Source organism: Suricata suricatta, chromosome 7, assembly GCF_006229205.1.
Source record: "Suricata suricatta isolate VVHF042 chromosome 7, meerkat_22Aug2017_6uvM2_HiC, whole genome shotgun sequence".
NCBI classification, from domain to species: domain Eukaryota; kingdom Metazoa; phylum Chordata; class Mammalia; order Carnivora; family Herpestidae; genus Suricata; species Suricata suricatta.
The window spans coordinates 86972838-86978837 of NC_043706.1; the positions used below are offsets into that span (position 1 = coordinate 86972838).

Sequence of the window (6000 nt, forward strand, 5' to 3'; positions counted from 1 at the left end):
TAGTCCTAGAGAAGAAATATTTTATAAACTAACAAGTTTTCTCACAAACAGAAAAAATAAAATCTAACATGATTTATTCAACTCATGGTGCCATTCTTCTCAAAGAACTCAAGAACTTATACATGCAGAAATTTAATTCTGAAATTAATATTTGGGTATTTTCTAAATCTCAAGATAAAAAAGTACAAAACAAAAAGGAATGGTAAAAGTTGACAGTTGCTAGAAAACCTAGGGAAAGAGTGGGCTCAGAAGGAAAACCATAGTAGAAGAATGTAGGAACAGCTTTCACTCACCTGATATTTCTTAACTAGCATTTCTATTATATCCAAGCTGGATAGACTATGGTAAGCAAAATCAATCTGGTACCTATCTTTGTGAAGCTCACAGTCTAGTGATGAAGACAGGCTGATTAAACAAGCTATCTCAATACAAAATAAGTCTTTTATTTTAAACGGGGGCAGTAAAGAGTTTTACTAGAACACAGAGCACGTACATCTAGCCTAGCAAGAAAGGAGGTGGAAAAAGAGAAGCAGGTTTCTTATATTGACACTTCAAGGATGAAGAGTTAGCAAGATAAAGAGGGCAACATAGAGAGTAAAAATACTTCACTTAAAGATGACTGGAGTGTAGTGGTCAAGGAATAATGTGAAAAGAGAGGAATCATGTCGTAAGGACCCTTTTTTTCATTTTTATTGATACATATTTTCTTTTTTTTAATTAATAGTTTATTGCCATGTAACACCCAGTGCTCTTCCCCACAAGTGCACCCCCCCCCCCCGTGACCATCACCCACCATCCCTTTTCCTCCTCCTCCTTCAGTCCTCAGTTTGTTTTCAGTATTTAAGAGTCTCTCATGATTTGCCTCCCTCCCTCTCCCTAATTTTCTTTCCCCCACTTCCCCTTCCCATGCTCCCCAGTTAGGTTTCTCCTGTTAGACCTATGAGTGAAAACACATGGTATCTGTCCTTCTCTGCCTTAGTTCACTTAGCATGACACCCTCGAGGTCCATCCACTTTGCTACAAATGGCCAGATTTCATTATTTCTCATTGAGTGAAGGGCCTTTTAAGTCATGCTGTTTAGAAATCATTCTTATGGTAAAAGAAATCTCCAAGAGAGTTTTGACTCGACCTGTGTTTAATAAGAGTAGCTGCAACTGCGGTAAAAGGAATAGATCACAAAAAGACAAGACCAGAAACAGAAAGATACCAGGGGATTGTGGCAGTAATCTAGATAAAAGATGAAGACTTGAAGGGTTCCTAAACTGAAGCAGTAGTAGTGATTTTGAGAAAATGGATGAATCCAAGTGTTTAAGTCAAATATATTTGGCTTACTCTAATTACCTGTTTTTGTGGTAGGGGAGGAGTAGTGGATGGGAAGGGGTGCAATGTCCAAGACTGACTTCCACAATTATAGATCAGGTTTATGGTACAATGCTGAATTAGGACAAAATTCATAGTAATTATAGTAATATCATGAGTTCGATCTCAAACATGTTGAGTTTGAAATGTCTATATGACATTCAAGTAGAAATGGTCAGTAGGAATTGAATACTCATATGAAGTGTTCAGGACTGAAGTCTGTTTCCAGGATATAAATATGAAAAGTATCAGGAATGACAATAGCAATAGATAGAAATCACCTACGGATCTGCGTAGACTAAGACGACCACAAGACGTGGAAGAACAGAAACCTAAATGGATGGAAAAGCTCTACAAAGGAAATTTTGAATAGTAGGAGGCCAAAAAAAGGCCAAGGAAATACCAGAATGTGGGGTTTCTGAAACAAAGCAGAGAGTTTTAAGAAAGAAGTATGGTCAACCATGTCAAATGCTATCAAGAAATACAGCAAAATGTCCACTGGATTTAGAATTCCAAAAATGTTCTTCCAGTGCTCTATTTCTAAGAAATACAAACAGCTCTGAGAAACTGGAGTTAAACCAGTCATTTTGCAAATTCCACAGTAACTAATTTTTTTTAAAAGCTAACGCCAGTGACTTAGGATACCAACTTTCTCACTTTTTAAATCAGTGACAAAGCCTCTATTTTGCTTTACTTCAAGTTGTCCACGAGAGCACTCCCTGGTATTAGTCCTTTTCCTTGCCTAAAGTCAATTCACAAAGCCAGCATCTTGACAATCATTTCCAAGACTGCAGTAGCGTGCATCTTTCTTTTCCCCAGTTATCTTGCATGGTTCTTACCCTATACCAAGAACTCAATAAATATTTTTTCAATGATATATACTCAGTCCATTAATTTGTGACTCTTTCCAGAAGTAATCTTTAGGTTATCCCTTGCGTCCCCACCTCCAGAGGAAAGACACTGCTAATATTTTGCAAAGCTTCCTTCACTCCTTAAAGAATGTTTCTTAGCTACACACAACTGAGCAACTTGCTAGTCACTGACTTAATTTCAAAATGACTAGCAAGTGTTTATCAATGCTGGGAAACATTAAAAACTGCCCCTCTGACTACTACATAATCCTGAAATTAACTCCCTTCCTTCTTTTGAAGTTCTAGTTTAATAAGACATTATAGAAAAGTAAGAGGCTTTTGAATTCATATGGTTTAACGTAGGAATTCTCTAATATAAACTGTATTGGAATCACTGGGGAGTTACTTGCAAATAGACATTTCTGGACATCATCCCCAGAAATTCTGAGTCAGTAAGGTTGAGAATCTGGTTTAGTTATTAAATAACTATGTGTGAACTTTATCTCCTTCAAATATAAACATTTCTCAGCAAGTATCTTATTACAACATATTCTGAGAATGTTTACTATTACCAAAAATTACACTTTACTACATTTTAAAATTATGTATCTCTTCTAAATTCCACCCTATTTTCCATGTCAACTTCAAACTTCTGATAACAAATACACTTCCTAACAATTCTCTTTGAAGAGTGAATCACAGAAGTGGAGGCAGACAAGCCCCAAACTCCTAAACCAGAAAGATAAAATGGGACTCTATCTTAATTTACAAAGGTCCCCAAGAGTTAGTCTATTCAAGTAATAATGAGAAGCAAATGACATAGTAGGAAGAGAGTAAATAAAAATGAGAACTGAGTTCAGATGTCAATTTTTGTTTAATGATAAAAAAAAAAATCAACCAACTTCTCTGGGTATCAACTTTCTGATTAACTAAATAAAGAGGGGCTTCAAGATGACTTTTTATGCCCTTTCCAGGTTGAATGGCCTGATTAAATTAGAATATTCAAAGATGGATTGAACTGCATTAAATCTGAATAACAGAGTTAGACTTTCAGAAATAAGTTAAGACAACCTGTAAAACCGATTACCGTAACAGCAGAAAAACAAACTGAACAACCAACAGACATATTCACTTGCTCATCTTTATGCCAAGTGAGGGCTTAAATGACAAGGTACATGTTGAATGAATAAACATTTACATAGAAATGTATTCTAAGCTGGGCATTATGCTAGGCAAAAGATACTTTAAAAAACTTTACAGTATCAATAAGAGACACATAACCTACTTCTCATAATTACTATACATAAGCTACTTTCTCTTTTCCTCCTTGGTAATTATGCATTTTTTCTTTTCATAAATGTTTGTGTTTGTTAAATTTTCAATTTCAGGCAGATATCTTCTCAAAGTTGAAAACTTTTCCATACTTTTTTTTTAATGGTTTTTTTTTTTTTGATACAGAGAGAGGCAGAGCATGAGAGGGGGAGGGGCAGAGAGAGAAGGAGACACAGAACCGGAAGCAGGCTCCAGGCTCTGAGCTAGCTGTCAGCACAAAGCCTGACGCAAGGCTCGAACCCACGAACGTGAGATCATGACCTGAGCCGAAGTCGGAGGCTCAACCAACTGAGCCACCCAGGCGCCCTAAAACTTTTCCATATTTATATGAAGACATACATTGCTCTAAAGGGGCTTACGCTAACCACCTCCCCAGAGAAGGTACTATGGGACAAAAAATTTACTTGTCAATAAGTACCATACATGTTTCTGATGAATATGCTTTGTGCGCAAAATTCTTAGGAATTACAAGTCATTAACACATAGAAGATCCAATGAGGCCAATGTAAAAACTGAAAACGTAAGTCTTTCTTTTCAAGTAGAAACTGATTTCCAATTGTGAACTTTGTATTTAAGCCAACTACGCAAAAAGAAAAAAAATTACTCTTCTTAATTGGCAAAACGTTGGCAAGTATACTCTCATTTTGATCAAAGGAAAATCAAGTCTTGCCGTTCAAGGATGGTAATCTGCTCCTTAGATGCCAGCTCCATATAAACATTGACAATAACTTATTCTCATGAAAAGCCTTATTTTGCTCCACTAGAGATCCACAACATGAAGAGGAATACTAGTTAAGATCCTCCATTAAACTTTCTATAGAAAGTTCCGAATCACAGACACTGCATCTCTCTTGATTTCCTAGGCCTAGCACAGTGCCTGGCACATATGAAGACATGAATGAAATGATAAAAGAAAACTGTCCAGCAGGGATCAAGAAGGCTAAGTCATGAAAATTCATTCATTCGAATAAGATTATATAGCCTATGCTTAATTGGCATCTCTAAGAGCACTTTTCTTAGGTGAGACTATTACTATACCCATCATTAAAAATAAAAGATGTATGAACACAAGTTCAATGCAAAAAAGAATAAGAAACTGAATTTTTAACTTTTCACAACACTCTAAAAATGAGAAAATATATTTCAATCCCTGAAACATGAAATCTAGTGATGGATATACTGGCTATTCAAACTAACCTTACTTATAAAAAGACAGAATACATGGTCACTAGTTGAACATTTGATATCATTCACATCAAACTTCTAGCTAACTCTAAAATTATGTATGCTTCTTTTAAGCCAAGAAATAGCAAATTACATGCATTCAATAAATAAATTAACTTATTATTAAAAGACTTAATACAACTGTCCACGTACCCACAACACGTCCCTCACGCGCACGCACACGCGCGCGCACACATACACATTTACTTACTTCAAAATGGACATTATAGACTCGTCGATTGCTAAATTCACCCACAATTCACCATGGTCAACACCCTACCCAGATTACTTACTTTTCAGTGTGAGGGTAAAAAACTATAAAGCAGATGTTTCTCTCAAAAAGCTATATGAGGTAAACGAAAAAGTTACCGCGGCTTTGTAACTGGGGGGATAAAAAAAAGAAAAAACTAATGAAAACAAATTACGCACAGAAAAAAATAATCACCCTATCTGGTCATCAGTAGGGGTCTAACACCTGGACAATATGCAGCTGGGGTTGATTTTTTGATCACCAACCCCACCTACACACTCCAAGAGTGGAACGAGACTGTCGGAAACCGGGGATACGATTTCAGGCCCCGAGAGGGAATGACAGCTCGTGGCTTGTCTCTGAGACCCGAGGGGGCTGTCCCGTCGCGTCGCCCGCCCCGAAATCCCTGCCTCCCGCCACCTGCCCTCCCCCTTCCCACCTTCCGCTCCATCTCCTCACCTTTCGGCCCCAGCTCACGCGCTTCCCATCACTCGGTCGGCTCCTACCTCCGAGCTTCCCTCCCTTTCGTTTTCATTTTTACTTCCCAGGCCGGATGGGGGGCAGAGAGAGCTTAAGATGCCAGTGGGCAGCCGCGCCGCTGTGTCTCCCTCCGCCCCTCAACCTAGGATCGCCGGAGTCGCTTCCCCTAAAAGAGTACAGCGCCCCGACCACCATGTAGACTTACTGCCCCGGCGAGGAGGGAGAGGGCGGGGCAGGCGCGGATCTACACGTCACCCGCCCTGCAGCGGCGCCAACGTCGGCACGTCGGCTCTCTCCTGCTCCACCCCGTCCGCATGCGCGCTGCCGCCCCGCCTCCTGCCCGCAGAGCTGCGAGAAAGCTCGGGCCGGCGCCGAGGGCGCGCCCCCAAACGGGCGCGGGCGCGGACGCGCGCATTCCCAGGACTCTACGGTCAGGTGGATGCCCGCACGGGGCGAGGCCTGCAGCGTCTAGCTCATCACCTCAGAGCCTCTCCTAGCAGTTTT

The 6000-nt window shown here is 39.8% G+C and overlaps 1 protein-coding gene across 1 annotated transcript in view; it reads right to left on the reverse strand.

Annotated features, from left to right (window-relative positions):
- The window catches only part of ASCC3 (activating signal cointegrator 1 complex subunit 3), a 328231-nt gene extending 322511 nt beyond the window's left edge, over positions 1–5720 (reverse strand). Inside the window, exon 1 of the mRNA XM_029944011.1 lies at positions 5476–5720. The gene's annotated coding sequence lies outside the window, so the exon portion shown is untranslated. The remainder of the gene's footprint in view (positions 1–5475) is intronic.
- Between the last annotated feature and the right edge of the window lie 280 nt (positions 5721–6000).